Source organism: Macaca nemestrina, chromosome 2 (genome assembly GCF_043159975.1).
Source record: "Macaca nemestrina isolate mMacNem1 chromosome 2, mMacNem.hap1, whole genome shotgun sequence".
In the NCBI taxonomy this organism is placed as follows: Eukaryota; Metazoa; Chordata; class Mammalia; order Primates; family Cercopithecidae; genus Macaca; species Macaca nemestrina.
Window position 1 is genome coordinate 133544153 of NC_092126.1, and position 20775 is coordinate 133564927.

General features: G+C 37.2%; 1 long non-coding RNA gene across 1 annotated transcript in view; it reads left to right on the forward strand.

Annotated features, from left to right (window-relative positions):
* The window catches only part of LOC105479572 (uncharacterized), a 381347-nt gene that overhangs the window by 1427 nt on the left and 359145 nt on the right, over positions 1 to 20775 (forward strand). The window contains exons 2-3 of the long non-coding RNA XR_011620186.1: positions 7267 to 7508; positions 8426 to 8578. This is a non-coding gene — a long non-coding RNA (uncharacterized lncRNA). The remainder of the gene's footprint in view (positions 1 to 7266; positions 7509 to 8425; positions 8579 to 20775) is intronic.

The following is a 20775-nucleotide window of genomic DNA, read 5'->3' on the forward strand; positions in this document are numbered from 1 at the left end:
TGAGCCACCTAAAAATGTGTTGTCTTTATGAATTATCCTTAACCCTTTTTAATTGCATAAAAACTTCAGGCACTTGAAAAACATTAAAAGATGAAAAGTAAGTCTCTCTCTAGTATCCCTCTTCTCCTTTGTAGAATTACATCCTTTTATTCACTCTGCCACTATTTATTATGTGCCTCCTGTGTGCAATACATAGTGTTAGTCATTGGAAATACAGAAATGAATGGGCCCTGAGGGCCTAATGGGAGATACAATGTTAAGGTTATTTCTAGTGTTTTTGTTGTTGTTGTTGTTGTTGTTTTAAGAATATGTTCTACATGTATACATGTAATATGTATTCTCTCCCATTTTTTAAAAACACAAATGATGATTTACTATGCATACACTTTTTGTTTTTGCATTATTCTTTTAACAGTATGTAGAGGATGCATTTTCTACTGTATAGTGTTCTTTCCCCCTTAAATAGCACTCTGATTTTATTTTGGGGGAATCACGACTTTCTAATTTTGCATACTCCTTGTGGGATTGTAAAGCAGGTCCCCTGTCCTCAGGTAGCCAATGGTTAGGTATGCAGCCCAGCTTATTTCTCCTTAGATCAAATCTCAGCCAGATCCAGAGATACTCAGGATCAGAACAATATTTGAAAGGCATTGCCAGAATCCAGACAAGATGATGGAGCAATACCTGATGCCCAGTGGTCTAGGGTAGCTGTTTCCTGTTCTGCTCTCCAGGCTCCTGTCCATTCTGTGGATCAACTCATATTGCTCCAATTCATTTTGTTTTGCTTGCATAAGCCAGAATTAACTTCTGTTGCTTGTAAACAAAGAGAGTTAACCAAAGACATACAGTATATCAGAGTATAGAGACCTACTTTACTCTTGGTCAATGCCTGCATGAGTCTTCTATATATGGATGTATCACAGTTTATTTAACCAGTCCTTTGTAAGTGGACATTTAAGTCTAGTGTTCTGTAAATAAAAGTTCAGAATATATGTCTATATACAGTATATATTCTTGCATATCCACCTTTGCATAGATGTGTGAATGTGTTCTGGGGAAATACATTTGTAGAAATGGAACTGCTGGGTCAAAGAATTAGTAGATTTTTAATAACATCAAACAGCGTTGAAGGCCCCCATATGAGAATAACGACTACTGATTGAAGACATAACTAATTAAAAAATTAATGACAGCTTATTCATAATAACTTCTCATTGTCACTGAGTGAAAAGGTAATTCTCGTTGAATTTACGAAAAGTGACTAATATTAAATTTAGAAAACTCAGAGAATATATAAAAACACAAAGAAAAGCCAACCATCAAGTCACTTATAATTCTCTCACCAACAGTGGTAGAATTATATTTATTCATCATCATTATTCTTATATCCAGTTTTATAGTTATTTTTGAGGGGGATTATTATCAACTATCAACTCTGTCATAGCTGGAAGTAGAGGCCACTAAAATTTATTTCTTAAACTCCAAGTACTGTGTATGGATTTTCTACTTAACTTTTTGTTTTTGATTACTAATTTAGTTGCTAGAGGTCAGAGAACATACTCTATATGGTTCCAACCTCTTGAAATTTATTAGGAGTTACTTCATGGCCTATTATCGACTGTGGCTACATTTTACATGTGCCTGTGAAGAATGTGCATTGTCTAGTTTGGGACAGTATTCTATGTACCTGCTTTGAATTGGGTTTGCTAGTTGTATCCTTCAAATCTTTTACATCTATACTGATTTTGTTCAGTTGGCCTGACAGTAGCAGAGAAATAGATGTTAAAATACTCTACTATGATTGTGGATTTACCTACCTCTTGTTATAACTATGTTAATTTTTGATTCATGTATTTTGAGGTTATGTTGTTAGGTGCATACAAATTTAGAATTGCTACATTTTCCTAGTGAGTAAATATTTGTTATTTATTTGCCCCTGTTTACTCCAGTAGTACTTTTGACTGAAAATATATTTTGTTTTATTTCACAGTTTCCATTTTGTTACTTTATATTGCATATATTTTTTCTCTTTTTAAAAATATTTTGCCTTCAACCATTATACTTATGCCTTTTAAACAGTGTAGAGTGGTTTGTTTTGTTTTGTTTTTAAATCCAGTTGGATAGTCTTTGTCATTTAAATGGAACATTTAGTACATTTATAGTTAATGTAATCATTGATATATTAGAGTGTCTCCTATCTATCTAGCCTATCCTCTCTTCTTTTTCTTTTCTATGTTTTTGGATAAATTATATTAAAGAGTTTTTATTATCTCATGTTTTGCTCCAGGAGTTTGAAAGTTTTACTTATATTATTTTGGTATTTACATGGCTATTAAATCTATCTTTGACATATCAAAGTCTAATGTTAGGACTTTTAACTTTATTATGAACATTAGTGATAGCCACTTTAATGCTATTTATTCCCTACTGATTAATATGACATTGTGTATTTTAATTTTATATATTACAGAAGCCAGTAAGACATTAGTATTATTGTTTTGTACATTCAGTATTCATTTTGAGACATCACATATTTACCATATTTTTTTTGCTCTTTACTCTTTTTTTTAATCTCTGTTCTTTCATCTGGGATAATCTTCTTTCTGCTTAAAGAATACTTTTTAATATATTTTTTAGTAAGTATCTGGTGACAAATTATTTCAGTCTTTTAGAATGAAAATGTCTTTATTTTGGCTTCATTGGGAATTAATTTTTTTAATTTGCCAGTTTGACAGGTGATAATGGTATTATACTGCTTTAATTTGCATATATTTTATATATTTACTATCTTTTTTCTTTCTTCTCTTGGGTACTTAATTTTTTACAAAGTTAAAAGCATCTTTTTTCTTTCCATTTCTTTTGTCTTTTTGCAGGAGAGGAGGAGAGGCTAAATTGTTTATATAACTGGGGTTAAAATACTATTATGATTTTGGTAACTTATCATGTGTTCATGCACACACACAGACATGAGACACCTGTCTAAGAGCTGCCTATGGCTAGTAAGTTAGCTCTGTATGTGGGCAAACATTTTGTTAACACCACCAAGACGTGTGAAACATTCTGTACAGTTATTTTGATTTCTTGGGACAAACTTTTTATTTCTGATGAAGCCTATCAGTTCAGAAGGATGTCTTGGTACCATAAAAAGACATCAGAAAAATTACAAATTATATTCAACATGTACTTTATTATTCTGTAGGTACAATAATGAAAGAAAACCTGGGTGACAGTCAACGTATAGAGCTAAAAGGGATCCTAGAGACAACATAGTTACTAACACCTAGGATTTCTTACAGCTTAAAAGAGGTACAGATCAGTTCTATCTTCTAAGACTTCCAAAGTGTTAGAAACAAAGAAATACCTAAACCACCTTACAATATTTAGAACATTTTTTAAAGTTTGAAAATTTCAAATTAAAATTTAGTCAGCATACAAAATACAATGCGACATAATTACATTGGTCACAAGTTATAGTTTTTAAAAACAAATTATAACACCACATTACACAGGCAGTGAGTTCAGATGAGACACAAATTTAAAGTTTTGTGGAGAACGTTATCTATTATCCATCCTTGAGTATCTTTCTCTGATTACATATAAAACAATACATAGGGTTCATGTTTCAGCATCTACACCTAAGACTGTAAAATCCTAGGCCAAATGACCCTCTTAGCCACTTTTTTTCATTTGACTGATGACAAAATGGAAGCCCAGAGGGTGAACTGCTTTATCCAGCATTGTTTCACTGAGTGGCAGAGCCCGGGCTGGAGCCAGAACTCTGAATCCTAGACCAATGTTTTCTCATCTGTGTGCATTCTCTCTCTTTCCTACAATGTTTCAGTAAGAGGAGCTCTTTCTGTTGAAATTTCATTGAAGGGAAGAGATAATCCTGGGCCAACAGAAATTCACTCCTTCAGTGAAATATTTTATTTTAAAAGTTACCTGAAAGTCTATGGTCATTCTCTTATCCCTCCTGCCCTTGTTTGAGTTATATATTGATGAATAACAGAGCACCCAAAAACTTAGTGGCTTAAAAAGATAATAATTTATTATTATTCACAGTACTTACATTAGGAATGCTGGTAGAGCTTATCTGGGCAGTTCTTCTGTTCCATATGGGGTGGGCTGGGCTGGGAGCTACAAGAAGATGCTACTTGCTTGTCCCACATTGCATCTCTGAACTTCACCATGTGTCCTTCTTTCTCCATGTGGTGTTTCATCATTTAGTATTCTGGCCCAAGCTTTTTTAGAGCGTGGCATCTGGCTTTCTACATTCAAAGTGGAAGCTCTTAAAGGCCTCTTGAAGACCTTGACCAGAACTGGCAGAGTGTCACCCCCACCATATTCCATCAGCCAAAGCAGGTGACAGGCAGAACCAGATTCAGAAAAAGGGGCAGAGCATTTACCTCTTGGTGGTTGGAATGACATGCAGGTACAGGGTGGGAAGGAATGGAGGGAAGTCATCTTTGGATACTATTCACCACTCTCCCTTAGCACGTACTTGGTATTTCTTTTCTGAAGACCAGAACACATTGCTTCTTTCAAACTTGTTTTTATTTTAAAGCATAAATTAGAACATGAGTTGCACATATGCTTACCCACTTGGTCCTTTCCTTATTGACTAAAGATAGAACAGACTTGTTCTAAACAGGCTTCAGTTAATGCAAAGTATGTAGGCCACCCCTATAGAAACTTGCTTCATAATCAAGAATTCATGTAATGTTTTAGTTTTTCTTTTGCTTCAGCCCTCCTGCTATTAGCCAATAAAAGAATTATAGTTTTAATAACTAGTTGACACAGCTGATTTTATCGATTTTAATAAATAATCAAACATGCCTAAAAGCAAAAACATCAAACAAATGATTTAAATCCCTAAAACCTTGCCTGTGCTAATCATGAAACTCAGTTAAATGACTAAGATAAAAACAGATTAGTGTCATTAGGCAAAAAAAGAACATGCACCAATTACAGAATATAAGTCTTATCAGTTTGCGTAATGAAAACCTGAAATGCTAGATGAGCAGCTGTGCTCTCACACATTTGTGGAGTGTTTCAGACTCTTATTTTAAATAGTCATCCAGGGGAAACCAATAACCACAGCACAAGAAAGAGGAAGGGAATGTGCATTAAGGGCCTGCCCTTTCCTCAGGGCGTTCTGTCCTTTTGTATTTTTCCTGAGCCTTATAAAGTTTGGCGAAGCTGGATACTAAGACTCACAGATGAAGTAAGTAGTCCAACGACCTGCAGCTGATGACAGGTCGAAGTAGGATTTATACCCAGGTCTTAGTGGTTAACCAAGTCCATGTGATTTCCACCACTCCTACTTCTCAAAAGGGAATACAACCATAGTTTATCAGGAGCGGTGCTCCTTGGGTCAACCCTAAGACCTGTCCTGTTTATTGCCAAACCTTCGCCATAGCACGGAGGGGAAGATGGATGCTATTTTCACTGATGTCATTCTTGTGTCTTAGGGTTCCTGTTAAACCACCCCAACTCCCTGTTAATAACCTATTTGTAATTTCAGCATATTGTAATCTCTTTGCTGTAATTGTCTCCGGAGAGGTGTATGTGCCATTGTATTCGTTAGTTCTCATGCTGCTATAAAGAACTGGGTAATTCTTTACTGCTGCCCTAGACTGGGTAATTTGTAAAGGAAAGAGATTTAATTGACTCACAGTTCTGCATTGCTGGGGAGGCCTCAGGAAACTTACAATCATGGCAGAAGGCAAAGGAGAAGCAGGCATCTTCTTCACAGGGCTTCAGGACGGAGTGAGTGCAAATACCGGAAATGCCAGTCGCTTATAAAACCATCAGATATCGGGAGACTCACTCACTATCATGAGAACAGCATGGGGGAAACTGCCCCCATGATTTAGTTACCTTCACCTGGTTCCAACCTTGACACCTGGGGATTATAGGGATTACAATTCAAGGTGACAGCCAAACCACATCAGCCATATACTGCCCCGGTTTTTATACTTTGGGGTATTACTCAAGGGTTCTTCACCTTTTTATACCCTTTTATTTTTAATTACTATAGACACATAATAGTTCTACATATTTCTGAGGTACATGCTATCATCTATTTTTTTTTTTTGTAAAGTTTATTGGGACACCATGACTTTCATTTATTTATATATTGTCTATGGCTGCCTCTAAGGAAATAAAAAAAGCAAAAACAAAAAGTCTTCCACTTTCTTATGCAGAGTAATGCAATTTTCCTTAGCTCTCCCTTAAAACTCCATTCCAGGTCTCCTTTGAATTCCAAAGATTTGGTCAAAGCTTTGAAAATACCTATTGTTAGGACAAATGATGTTCTTAAATGTAGGGCCCTTCTTCTCAGCCCTAATATGTGGGTAAGGAGAGTTTGTTTTTTTAATTCGTCTTTCAGAATGTATAATTTAAAGCCAACTTTGAACCATGACTGCTTTCATTTAGTCCAAGATTTAAGAGAGTGAAGAGACTCCATAATTGTATGTGAGACTGAAATGAAGAGTTAACTTTTTTTTTTTTTTTTTTTTTTACTATGGAAGTGAAGTCAATTGGTTAAGAAGTGTCTGAAAACTGTGGGTATTTCAGTTCCATTTCTCTGATATTGTAGCAAAGAAAACAAAGATTGGCAAAATTCTATAATGCCATTCAAACATAGCCTGGGAGGGAATCCAAGAACACAGGCTCTAAAACAAATAAATCACTTGCTATTATGAAGTATGGAAAGCACAGTGATCTCAGACCTAAAGAAGGAAATAATCACTGCTCATACTGTGTTTGAAAACACAAGTATTAAAGAGAGAACTGTGTAAACTTACTCTGGAAGTTTCAGATGCAGTAAATACCCAGAGATGAATGCATCTGACAACCAGAAATGGCAATGCTGTGAGTTAAAGGTGATAATGACCTTTAGGCCAGAAGAAAAAGGGATAATGGTGTGAATAGTCTCAACCCCTTTCTCTAGCTCCCTCCTGGACTCAGCAGGAGAGCCTTCTGGTTCCAATCCATGATCCGGAGCTGGAGCAGAGAGATGTGACTCAAAACTGAAATCATGAAGCTTGAAGTTATTTTCAAGCAGCAGTGTCTGTTGGCCCCTGGGGAAAGTATATGGGAATCAAAATAATGGCTCCTCAAAGATGTCCGCATCTTAATCCTTGGAACCTCTGAGTATATTACCTTTACAAGGGAAGGGGGACTTTGTAGATGAGATTAAGAATCTTGAGATGGGAAGTAGTTTTTTTGTTTTTTTTGTTTTTTGTTTTTTGGATTATCCAGGTGGGCTCAATGTCATTACAAGGGTCCTTATGAGGGAAAGAGGAAGCCACAAGGATCAGAGTCAAAGGAAGACTTGAAGATACTACACTGTGGACTTTAAAGATGAAGGAAGGGACGAAAGCCAAGGATGCAAGAGGCCTCTAGAAGCTAGAGAAGGCAAGGAAACAGATTTTTACCTAAAGCTTCCAGAAGGAACACAGCCTTGCTGACCCACTGTGATGTCTGACCTCTAGATGTGTAAGGTAATACATTTTTGTTTTTCTAAGGCACTAAATTTGTGGTAATTTGTTACATCGGCCATAGAAAACTAATATAACTACTTGCCCCTTTTTATTCTACTACCAGGAAGGGTCTTTGACATGACCCAGTGAAATCAGAAGACATGAATTGGGCCAGACTGTAGAAGGTGCAACTTTGAGTGTGATGTAGACAATGGTGAGGCTTTGCTGTGCCAGGTTTTCTGTTTCTTACCTTTGGTTGTCAATGGGAAGTTCTCGTACATAGATAGGTTGGTGTAAGGGTCTTGGGGCCTCTTCTACCTTACAAGGAAGCACTGTTCTTCCTTTTTATCTACCCTAAAAGGCTAAGGAAAGAAGAAAACTATGATCAATAATCTACTATCAAGTTTGTAGACTCTGGAGCAAGATCATCTAGTTTTGAAACATACTTGCTGTGTCATTTTAAGCAAAGTTAATTTTGGTTTTCCCATTTTTGAGAAAAGGATAAAATTAACTACCTGTTCCATTATTTAGGTAAAACACTTGAGAAGTTTCTGGCATATAATAAATGTGATCATGATAATGATGATGTTGATGATAATGATGATTTTAGGTTCCTAATTTGTCTAGGTTTTGACTCTGGCTTTGTTATTTTTAGGTTTGTAGTCTTGCATAATTTTTTAAAGTCTGAATGAGTTTCTTTTTTTAAAAAATTATAAACTAGAAGCAATAATAGTAGCCTCCTCAAAGGTTGTTATGAGGAGTAAAATCATACATATAAAGCATTTGGCACATAGTAAGTGCTCAGTAACAGTCAGTCATGTTACTTTATGAATTGTAGTCAGTGGAGCTCCAGGCAAAGGAGGCCAGTACGTGAGCCTCCCTGGGATGTAATTCTTCTTCATCTTCTTTCATTCAGCTTCTCCTTCTCTTTCCTTCAGGATAGTAAGACTGAAAGTCTCAGAAAGGTACTGTTACATTCTTATTCCACAACCATGCAACTCAAAACTGGGGTCCTCAGCAGTGAGCGAGGGGCGAGAGAAGACACTGTATAAACATGGCACATCCTCCTGGAAAGTCAACTTTACTCAAAGGTAAATAATTTAACATATTTTTCTTTTTAAAACACACATGGATGTATTATGAAGGAGAATGCAAATTTTGCATGAATTTTTAAGAATAGGAGTGGATTATTCAGCCACTTTCTTACTGCAGCTTTAGAATCCCAGCTCAAACTAGCTGAAACAGAAAAGACACTACTGTGCCTGTAAGTTGAAACTTTGGAGGGATATATTTCAGAGTTGTGGCTAGATCCGAGGGCTCTCTCGAAAACCCTCTGTGAAAAAAAAAAAAAAATGCTTCCTCAAGTCCAGAAACCAGAAGCTCAGGAAATTCTTGCTTGGTTCCTCTTATTAGAGGCAGAGATGGGTCAAAGACCTACAGGGTAGAGTTTGAACACTGTCATCAGGACTCTTTACTTTGCCATCTTCCAAGTCTGTTCTCCTCAGCATTGGTTTCATTTACAAGAAGGCCATCTCTGCCCTTATGGCAATGATGGTCTTTACTCCAGGCTTAAGACCCTTACTATCTACTATTTCCAAAGCAGAGAGAGAACTTCCCACACCTAGTGACCTGTGACACAGGATTTTATCCTGAGGACAGAGGGAATTCAATTGGCTAACATAATCTGCCTTCCACTGGTGTAAGAATGTCTGGACTCTTTCCTTCACCAACCCCCAAGACATGGAGGCATCTAAAAGATAAATAAAACTTGCTAACTGACTGAAGGAGGTAGAGGGGATTTCAGGCAAAATCAACCCTGTTTACTAGGAGGAGACTTCAGAGAAGTTGTCTGCTTCTGGAGAGCATAGTCCCTGATTCCTGAAGACATACATTTATTCTTTTATTCAATGTATTTGCCTGCAGGCAAAACAAAACCATTACCGTTAGCCAAGTTCACACATTTCATCCAAATCCATATGCATCGGATCTGTTCTGTAGGTTATGGGTGAACATGAACATAGAAAAGAGGCACTTGCCTGTGCCTGTGCACTTCATGGAGTTTGAAAAGGGGCCACTTATGGAGAATGTCTTTAGGGACAGAACAAATCACCCTGTCTTTCCTCCAACTCTCAAAGTAACTTCTGGCTTTAATCCTCAAGTGTCTACACTGGAGTTTAAGAAAAATGTTTTTCATAGAATTCAGGTGTATGATACTGTATGAGTTGTCCATCTTTGTATATATCTCAAGACTTGTGGTGTTAGTTAAAGATTCAGAGTTCTGTGTCCTGAACAAGCTTCATACCAGCATTACTAAGGATGATTATGGGATTTTAAAATTCTTTCCTTAAATAGATTTTATGAACTTAGGTTACCAAATCAACATAAGTTAAGACAAAATGAGCAAATTTAGATGTAAAACCATCTTGGGGCCGGGCGCGGTGGCTCACGCCTGTACTCCCAGCACTTTGGGGGCCCAAGGCGGGCAGATCACGAGGTCGGGAGATTGAGACCATCCTGGCTAACATGGTGAAAGCCCATCTTTACTAAAAATATGAAAAATTAGCCGGGTGTGGTGGCGGGCGCCTGTAGTCCCAGCTACTCAGGAGGTTGAGGCAGGAGAATGGTGTGAACCCGGGAGGCGGAGCTTGCAGTGAGCCGAGATCACGCCACTGCACCCCAGCCTAGGTGACAGAGCGAGACTCCGTCTCAAAACAAAAACAAAAACAAAAACAAAAAAAAAACATCTTGGCACTTTCCTCAGCATTTTGGGGAAATGCTCTGTGATTTAAAAAAAAGTACTGGATGGCCAGAAGTGCTGTTCTTAGGAATTAATATTCCACATTAACACATTCAAGGCTCTGAGAAGTCTTGCAGTAAGGAACTCCATTTGGCTTTGTTTGACAGCCTTTCTCACACTTATTGGCAGCTCGGATAACAACTGTCAAAATTTGGTGTAATGTGAGTTCTCTGAGTACTCTCTGTGAAGAAATGCTTCTTCAAGTCCAGAACCCAGAAGCTCAGGAAATTCTTGCTTGGCTCTATTTTCATAGGCAGAAACGATCCAAAGGCCATAAAGGTAGAGTTAAAAATGCACTTGTGCATCACAGCCAGAGAAATGATGGTGTTCCTGCAGCATATGAGGGACTGGGCTGAGCACCAATTGCAAATATGTGATTAGCCAAATCCCCAGGTGAATCTTGCAGAAAAGAATACTAAATATGGATCTAAAAGTCATGTTTTTTCCCTTTTATTCTTTCCTTTAACCCTCTCTATCTCCTCAATTATTTTTCCACAATCAAGAGCTAAGAGATTAAAACAGGAAGCAAAAATTCAACAGGAACATGGGTCTTCAGCCACCCTAGACAAAAGAGTACAATTTTTGACCTCTCCTAGGAAATGACCAAAGGAGCTGAAATTATCCAAATGCTCTGGATTTGCACTGATTTTCTTCTATTAGTCTGCCCACCAATATGGAGACTGTGGCATCTGTGGTAGTGGCAGATGAGTCAACAGAGCCAGGCCTGGCCGCAGGCAAACTTGTCAAAGAGGTGGTGGTGTTGATTACAGAGTCTTCCGCTCCCTGTGCAGCGTGGGACGGCAGAGCCTGAAAACTTCTCATCCTCCATGGCTGTCATCCACACATTTCTCTTCGCCTTCTAATCATCTGATTGAGCCCACTTGGATCTTATTCCTTTCCCATTAGCTAATGAGAATAGTAACAATAAATAATTAATAATGATAATAGCAGTAGCAACTACTGTTGATTGAGCGCCTTTTAAAATTCAGGCATGATGCAAAGTAAGCCTTTTATGGACATCATTCCACGTCATCTTCCCAACAACTATAGGAAACGTGCATCCTTATATAAACATACCTTGTTATTTACCAATGAAGGAATGAGATTTAGAATGTTTAAGCAAGTGTCTTAGTGCCAGAGAGTGAGAAAATGGCAGAACCAAGTTCTGAAAGTGTTTATAATGGTGAATGAAATGAAATATTTGTATTCTAGCAGAGGCCCTCTGGAGATTATGATGCCATAGCTTCAAGAAGGGAGTTAAACGTTGGAATTTTATTTTCCATGGAAAGTGACTTTAGAGCGTTTCCTCTTTTCACCACATTGGCTGTTCATGGAAAACATTCCCTCTGTGTGTGTACATTCAGGGTGGGGAGGTGGGAAGAGAAGGGAGGATGTGAGATGTGAGAAAACCTTTTTCAGTAAGAGGCTACCAAAACACATTTCCTGTCATAATTAGTGTAATGAGTTCTCATTTTCAGTTAGAATATATTTTTTCATATTAGATTTTCTTTTATTTCAGTTTGATATGTTTACTTTTCAAGAAAGAAGCCAGCATATGGCCTCTGTTTCAGCCTTGTTAACCTTTTGCTGTTTTTATAACTGTTTACCTATTTTTAGACATTTTAGTCAATGAAAATGATGAAGTTCATCCACTTATAAAATAAAACATCTGTGGCAAAATGAGGAAGTGGCAAAATGCTAAAAGAGCAGTCAAGAAAAACATAGCTTGTTTAAATAATGCCAAATGTATTTCTACTAGGCCTGATTATATTTAGTTTTTTCACTTTTCAAAACCTCGCTTTGGTCTTCTGTAATTAATTGTCTTTAAGGATCCAAATCATTTTCAGTGCAACGGCTCAAAGAATTTCTCAGATTGTGGTGATATTAACAGGGAAAAACAACCATCATCATTATATATTTTATTATTTTGGGATTGTTTTCAAGCCACCAGAGTAATTGGACTGTAGCCTGCTTCAATTAATAAGGTTTTTAAATGCATTTGTACAAATCTGTTTTTTTGGAAGCAAAAATCTTGACTTAAAAAAACTTCCTTGCAGCTGAGACTTATTGCTATGCATAGATAAAACCTGGGGGCCATTTCTTTTTCAATAATTATTTTCAAAGAAACCTATGAAATCTTCATCAACATTTTTAAGAAGTAGTTCTTATCAAGGGGAAGAAAGACTTTGAGATCTAAACCTGCTTAGGCACCAGAACGGAGGTGGTAGGTGACAGAGTTTCACATCACCTGCTGAGTGTTAGTAGTGCTTGCTGGAAGGCAACATCTTAACGAGAAGGGCCTTTTGTTTTTTTACCAATTTAAAGATTTTGTTCCTCCAATAATCTGTTGTCCTTGAGTTGGGGCTAGAATATACAGGGATTTCTACAAACCGATTCTCCACGGTAATTCAGGGGATTCAAATGACAATATGATATTCCCCCAACAAGCCCCCCAAATGTGCATAATTTGATTTCATCAAGAAATTGTATTGTGATACTGCCAGTAGAGAAGAGAGACAACTGTCTCTCATGTTTTTTTGGTTCTTTTGCTCTCTCAGTTGGGAACATTTATGGAACTAATTTTATTTCGTATTGCAAAATCTGTGTAGCACTCTGACTTGTATCATAAATTCCAAAGGCAATTCTAATTGACTAGATGAAATAAAGTCCCTTTGGACTTAGCATCTTATCATTTCACCATGTCTTTTTGGGTTGTTTCTCAAGAATATCATTAAATAATTCACTGATTCTGACCAAGTTTGGTGCACAGCTAAAGGGCCTAAGCCATTCTAAAAGATTCAAGTTCCATGTGGTTTGATTTTCTCATTTTGAAACAAAATATTAGCTGACACCATTTGCAAGTGGAATAGCTCTGCCATGTAAAAATTGTTTTTGTTATCATTTTATTCTGGGGATGAAGGAAAGATTGAATGGATACATTTCTTGTGAAGAAAAAGTTGGGTTGGAATTCCATGTAATTGCCTTGAATTAAGATAATGGTTAGAAGAATTGGGTCCAAATTTCCTGTTAATACAGCATTCCACTAGACACTAAAACATCGCTATGACTAGAATTGCAAAATCTCAACTCATCTCATAATCTCTGCTTTGAAGTTGGCTTCTTAAAATTCATTTTAGTGAAAAGTACAAATAATTTCCAGTCTCTAAGACTAGGAATCTTATGTTTCTTTATTTCTTTATATTCTTTCTTTTATTTAAAATATGTTTCCTTTATTTCCTGTAGTCATGAATTTCTTAGTGTGTAGCTATTACTCATGCCACTGTTCAAAATTAACATCTGGGAGGCAGTGTTCATAGTAAGTAAAAATGTGAATCCTAACTCTGCTGTAACTTCTCCTCATACTTTTCCTTGACTCAGTTAACTATTGGTGGCTCTCATTTGTCCACTATCAGAAATTTAGCTGCATCTGCTTGTTGTTTGAAGCAAGGTATCATCTCTATTTCCAGCTCTTGCCATGTCCATTTCTTTTGTCACGTGTATGTATTCCAATAAAACTTTATTTACAAAAATAGGCCTGGGTCAAATTTGGACTGCAAGCCATAGTTTGCCAACCCGTTATTGAGTCTTACAACCTACACCATGTCCATTTCTGTCTCTGTCCTTCTGTTCATATTGAGCCTTCCTCCCAGAGTGCCCACAGTTTTTCCTTCTGCCTGTCTCCAGCTGACCTTTGTATTCAGGTTTGGTGCAGCTCTTCCTTCCTATCTTTTTCCTAACCACTGTACTCAAACTGGTCTATCCCTAATTTCACATCTGCCTCAATCAGTAACAGGTCTATGCAATTCCGCCTGGGATTACACTCTCATTATTCTGTCTGTCTCATTTCCTCAGTTAGATTGGCAGTTCTTTGACCCAAAGAACAATGTCTCACATTTCTTTTATATTTCTACAATAAGTAGCACAAGTCTAGACATATAGTGGAAATGGAACCATTGCATGCTTTTCTCTGATATACGATGATAAAAGCATGATAGTTTCCTATGATTTTTCATTATTTATCTTCTCTGTTTTTATAAATCCACTTCTTGTAGTTGTCACAAATTAAACATTAGGCAGACGTATAACTTCTGATTGGAATAGAAACTAGTAGATGATATTAGACCAGCAGTACCTCAAAAATAATTATAAAATTAGCTGATATTTGTCAACAACTCATCATATACCACCAAATGAAATGTAGGATTTGAGAAAATAAGCTGTTTGCCCAAAGACACAGAGCTAGTAAGCAGCAAAGCCTCTGATGCCAGGAGACCCCTCCCAGCCACCATGCTTTGCTGCCTCTCAGCTGAATTTTGCTTCCCCCAATCTGTGGTTCTGCACAAGGTCCTTGAAAGATTCATACGTGGAAGAGGCAAAGGAAAGCATTAGAATTTTAAACCTCAACGTAGAAGACCGTCATTTAGGCTGGTTCCAAGAAAGACTTTTTGCTTTGTTTTCCAGAGATAAGAATCTAAACCAAATAATCTATTTCCTCCTACCTTGTGCATATCTTGGATCTTAACATTGGTAGCGAAATGAGAGATGCAGAGGGAAAGGAGTGAGAGAGGCAGAAACTCATTTGTTTGATTCCTTGGGGCTGTTTAGTCAATTGTGAGAAGAGGTGGAAGATGACCTAAGACTGCTGAGGTCATGAGCTTGCCCCATTCTTGCTGAAAGGGGAGAAGAAGGGACTGGAAGAGGCCTTGAGCTTCCCATAGACAACACCATTGTCTGAGATCTACATAGGTACAAAGGGCATGTTATTTTATGATAAAATCTGTGAACTCCAGAATGTTTGCCAGTTGGTGGATATGATAAAGTCTGAGGCATATTGTCACTTAAAAGAATCTAGAGAAAAAGTTATTTTGGAATAAATACCATAGTTTTATGTTAATGCTGAGTCTCCAGTTGTTTTATGTTTTTATATTTTTATTTTTTTTGAGATGGAGTTTCATTCTCCTCACCTAGGCTGGAGTACAGAGGCGCAATCTTGGCTCACTGCAACTTCTCCCTCCCGGGTTCAAGCGACTCTTCTGCCTCAGCCTCCTGAGTAGCTGGGATTACAAGTGCCTGCCACCACACCCAGATAATTTTTGTATTTAGTAGAGAAGGGGTTTCACCATGCTGACCAGGCTGGTCTTGAACTTTTGACCTCAGGTGATCCACCCGCCTCGGCCTTCCAAAATGCTGGGATTACAGGCGTAAGCCACCGTGCCTAGCCTGTTTTATGTTTAAGTAGCTGACAACCATCTTAAACCATAACGCCTATTCCCAGAAAGAAGTCAGAAAATAGGAAACAGAAAGATGAAGACCCTTGAGCAACATGGGATTTTGGGGCACCAACTCCCATGCAGTCGACAATCTGAGTGTAGCTTTTGACTCACTACAAACTTAACTGCAATAACCTACTGCTGGCCAGAACCCTGACTGAGAACATACAGTCTGTTAATACATATTTTGTATGTTATACGTATTATATACTGTATTCTTACAACAAAGTAAGCTAGAGAAAAGAAAATGTTATTAAGAAAATTGTAAGGAAAATATATTTGCTATTTGTTAAGTGGAAGTGAATCATGATATGGTCTTCATTCTCACCATCTTCATATTGAGTAGGCCGAGGAGGAGGAGAAAGAGGAGGGGTTGGTCTTGTTGTGGCAGAGATGGAAGAAAATCAGCATATAATTGACCCATGCATTTCAAACCTGTGTTGTTCAAGGGTAATGGAAATGACAAACGGTGAAATTTTCGTAATTTATAAAAGTAAAAAAAGAGAAAATAATTTTGGAAAATCATTTAATGACACAATGATGTGTTTCTTCCTTAGATATTTTATTTTGCTAAGGTGCTAATTTATTTTATGAAAGGAAATAATGTCACTGGAAAATGATATTTACTGCTGCTCTCCAGACATTGAATATATTCTGTTTTAACTTCTGAGAACAGGATTTCTGATTTCAGGAACTAGTGTTCTTGATTTAGTGTAGTTGTTAGCCAATTGAATATAAGACAGTTTGAAGGTCAGGAATTTATTTATTTTATTCGTTTTTTTTCCATTCCTTCCTCCTTTCTACTTTTTCCTCTGTTTCAGTCTTTCTCACTTGCCTCTCTTTCTGCCTCTATGTTTCTTTCCTACTGAAATCAAGATTTCCTGCTGGTTAGTAAAGCTTTCCCAAATAGCAGAGGGTATTGGTTTAGATGACAGACTGCAGAAATATTGAAGACATATCAAGTCCATGATCACCACAGACAAGTGGTCTAGACTAGGATTTTTTTTCTCTGTCCACAACATCCTGTGGGAGGAAAATTGTTAAGATCACATAATATGATAATCTTATGGTAGCCCGAGAGATGCTGATGGAGGCTCCAAGTCTCTTTAGAGACTCATGTTGATGATCATGCAGTAAAAGGAGCCAGGGTCCTCTGAGTTTACCACACTAGGATTCTGAACCGGTTGGCAATGTCAACATGCTTAGTGGAAATATATTAATTGGACATAATTGTGTGATGGTGCAAGCATGACATTTTATCCTATCAATCTTTTCTTTTTCTCTTAGCGTAATTAAACCCAGTTAAAGAAGCATCCCCGGATGGTGGAATAAGGCAACAAATTGAACTGGGACATCATTTTAGCACTGACTCCTTGAGGCTCAGTGCTTAAAATGAGGAAGTAGGGCCGCTTCCCAGACTATACTGGGAGTTTGTAAAATGGGTTCTTTAAAACCATCTTAACAAAGAAGTCTGTGACCCTGCAGATCATACTCCTATCCATGAATCAGGACATTAAGGCATTTTCATTTGCTATCATTTTCTTTGAGGTTGAATGTTCATAATGATTTATTTCAGTAGTTAGCTAAAATATTTGTGTCCGATTTAGACAAAGTAATGGAGAGGGAAGCATCCTGGACTTTGAAGAATGGAAATGGGAGAATTGAGCTTTAGGAAAAATGTATCATCAGCCATGTAGAAAGTGCGAATTTGGTATAGACTAATTAATTGTGACTCAATTTTTGTTCTAATGCCCTTGAAGACATCAGATGTTAATCTCCTTTCTCTCTTTTGGAGAATCTACTGAAAAATTTAAGTGAGCAAGAGGTGGACTGAATTAGAGTTTTCTTGAAAGCCGTGACTGAAATTTATCATCAAGCTTATGCTAGGTTATCTCTCAATGCACCAACCCACGCATTTTAGAAACCTTCCCTCTTTGTCATCAAAAATCATTTTAATGTCATGAAGAATCATTTTACTACATCAAGCAAGTTGTAAAGATGGTTATGAGGGTTGGAGTAGGTTGATAGCAACAAATACTGGTTTATTTTAGAATAACACTACCAAGGTGGATTTATGCATTTATTCTCTTACACCAAATCTATTCTTAGGCCCATTCATCCCCAGATGTTGCCATCTTAGAAGCCATACATCATCAGAGTAAGGTGCTCCTATAATGTATTGCACTAATACATTGTGCGAAGGACAGCACTGATGATAAATTTCTTAAATGATGGTGCTGTCTAAGGCTAATGACTCTAAGAGCAAATGCAAGGTAATGCAGTGATTTCTTTTCGGGCCCCAGCAAAGAATACAGAAGACATCTCAAAGCCATTTTCATTTGGGGGTAATATTGAAATATACAGTATTTAAAAGGCCTTTGCAACATACACTTAGGCAGTATTAGGGCAAATGTGAATGGCTTTGCATTTTCAGTTAAAAGCCACTTAATACTTTACCTCATCAAAGTCCCTTCCTTCCTTCCTCCCTTCCTCCCTTCCTCCCTTCCTCCCTCCCTCCCTCCCTCCCTCCCTTCCTCCCTTCCTCCCTTCCTCCCTTCCTCCCTTCCTCCCTTCTTTCCTTCCTTCCTTCCTTCTCTTCCTTCTCTTCCTTCTCTTCTTTCTCTTCCTTCTTTCCTTCCTTCTTTCTTTCTTTCTTTCTTTCTTTCTTTCTTTCTTTCTTTCTTTCTTTCTTTCTTTCTTTCTTTCTTTCTCTTTCCTTCTTTCTCCTTCCTTCCTTCCTTTTTCTTTTTTTTTTCTCTCTTGTTTTTCCTTCTCACATTTTAGACAGCTAAAAAACACCTTAAGTTATTTGACAAGGAATAGCAGTTGAGGCTTTACTCTCTCTTCGTGGGAATGATGTGCCTTGTGCTTCTTTGAATATGTTGTGTTTGCTTTCAGGTCTTTACTTTAGGCAGGAGATACATTCCCAAGACCATTCACACAATTGCAGCCAGAGGGATGAACTAACGGGGAGAATTTGTGGCTGTGAGACCCTTGTCCTATCAAAAGGTTTGTGGGTAGGTGGCAAATTCCTGTCTATGCCACAGAGTTGTGTCACATCCAGGCCCAGGAAATGCCTGGTTATACATTAGTTGAAAAAAAAAATCCCTAAATTTGAGAAATAAGAGGTAAAATGAAACATTTAACGGGAGATTTTGGTAGAAGTCATTCCTTTGGGCTGTGTGGTATATTCTCTTTGTGCTAACCACAGCAAAAACTGACAGAATTCTTTCTTCGTCTGGGGGATGAAGCCTCTCCAAATATTTTCATTCTCATTCTTTGGGCATATTCAAAATGAGATGTGTCTCATGTTTTTCCAGAGGTAAAAATGTCATCCACACAATGGAGTTTTCTCACTGATGATAATGATAGTAGTAAGAGGTAAAATATATTTATCATTGCCAGCTACTGGTCTGAGTGCTTTCATACATTGCCCATTGAACTCAAGCAGGCACAGTTGTTAAGCTCATTTGACAACTGAGCAGTCTGGGCTTAGAGAGATTAAGACACTTGTTCCAGGTGACTAGGAGATCTGGTGTTTGGACCATATGACTCCTGTGTCCATGAGCTAAACTATTATACCATATTGCAGGCTCATGTATTTTAAAATTAATCCTATATCTTCTTCTGCATCACGACATGAGATAGGAAGTAGCAAGTCACAGATTGGACTTGAAAATAAATAATTTCATTTCACAATTCATTGGTTTTTATCAGATGATAATACACTTAACCCTTCCTTCTTTTCAGCCAGACACATACATAATAACAAGAGTAAATTCTCTTCTCTTTGGCTAGATGTCATATCAAATTTTAAAGTCTTTTAAAAATACCATTATGCCTAATCTTTGAACAGTGGATGAGACCAATGTGGAATCTTTTCTTAGTTTAATGTCCCTTCAAAGTTCTCTTCTCTCTGTTGAGAGCTAGAATAGTGTTTCTAAACCTCCCATTTAGCCAGAAAGTAGCATTATCTTTCTATTAATTATCCCTTAATTTGGCTGGGCATGGTGGCTTATGCCTGTAATGCTCCCACTTTGGGAGGCTGAGGTGGGCAGATCACTCGAGGCCAGGAGTTTGAGGCCAGCCTGGCCAACATGGTGAAATCCCATCTCTACTAAAAATACAAAATATTAATGAGGGGTGGTGGCATGTGCCTATAGTCCCAACTGCTTGAGAGGCTGAGGCACAAGAATCACTTGAACTTGGGAGATGGAGGTTGCAGTGAGCCGAGATCACACCAGTGCATTCCAGCCTGGGTGACAGAGTGAGACTCTGTCAGAAAAAAAAAAAATCACTTAATTTGTTGGTGAAAATAGCTGCTTATTGAATTAGGTCCTTTGGGGTATAATTTTAACTTCCAATAGGAAGAATTGGTTGAAATCCTTGCTCTTTACTGTTTGAGTGTGGTTTGCATTAGAAATCATTTCTCTGCCCATTACCTGATAGATTCTCACTTCTAGAATTGTTTTCTTGAATTCATATTTATTCCAGCTTCCTCCACTGTAAAGAAAAGAAGTTGAATTTCAATGATACTTTTAAATGAATTTAATTTTGATTCATACTCTATGGAATATTTATCTTGTATGAGTGCTAGTAAGAGAGAAATTGGCATGACAATGTAAAGCTTGGTTTGATATTTTTGCCAATAAATTTGTCCAGATGTGAATAAGAAAAGTTAAATAAATAATAAAAATAACTATGAGTGTTTAGTGTTATCAAATCAAGTGTTTATAAAGTTAAAAAATTTAACACATTATTTATTGCCCTATTCAGATTTTCTTTTTTGTTGCTTAAGTGATTGACAGACTGGGAACTAGCCTCTAACTTTAGTTTTCTTCTTTGTTAATTTTCTTTAAGATGGAAGGACATTGCAGGCCACCTTAAGAAACTAGATTAAGCAACTGGTTTTGATAGGTGATCATTTTGCTTCACTTTCTACAAATATAACCAGATAGCTAAGAACAAATAGCTAATATTTTCAAAATATAACTACATCTGTTGAGTCCTGACCATATGCCACAATTACCTAATAAGGTAATTCTACATCATTATCTCACTTATGTCTGACATCAATATCCTGAAGTGGTTATTAATGGCCTCATTTTACAAACAAGGAAACTGAGGCTCAGGAATTTTAAATTAACTCCATAGGTCTGTAAATGGTGGAACTGAATTTTAAGCATGTGTTTGTCTAACACCAAAACCCAATTCAACAACA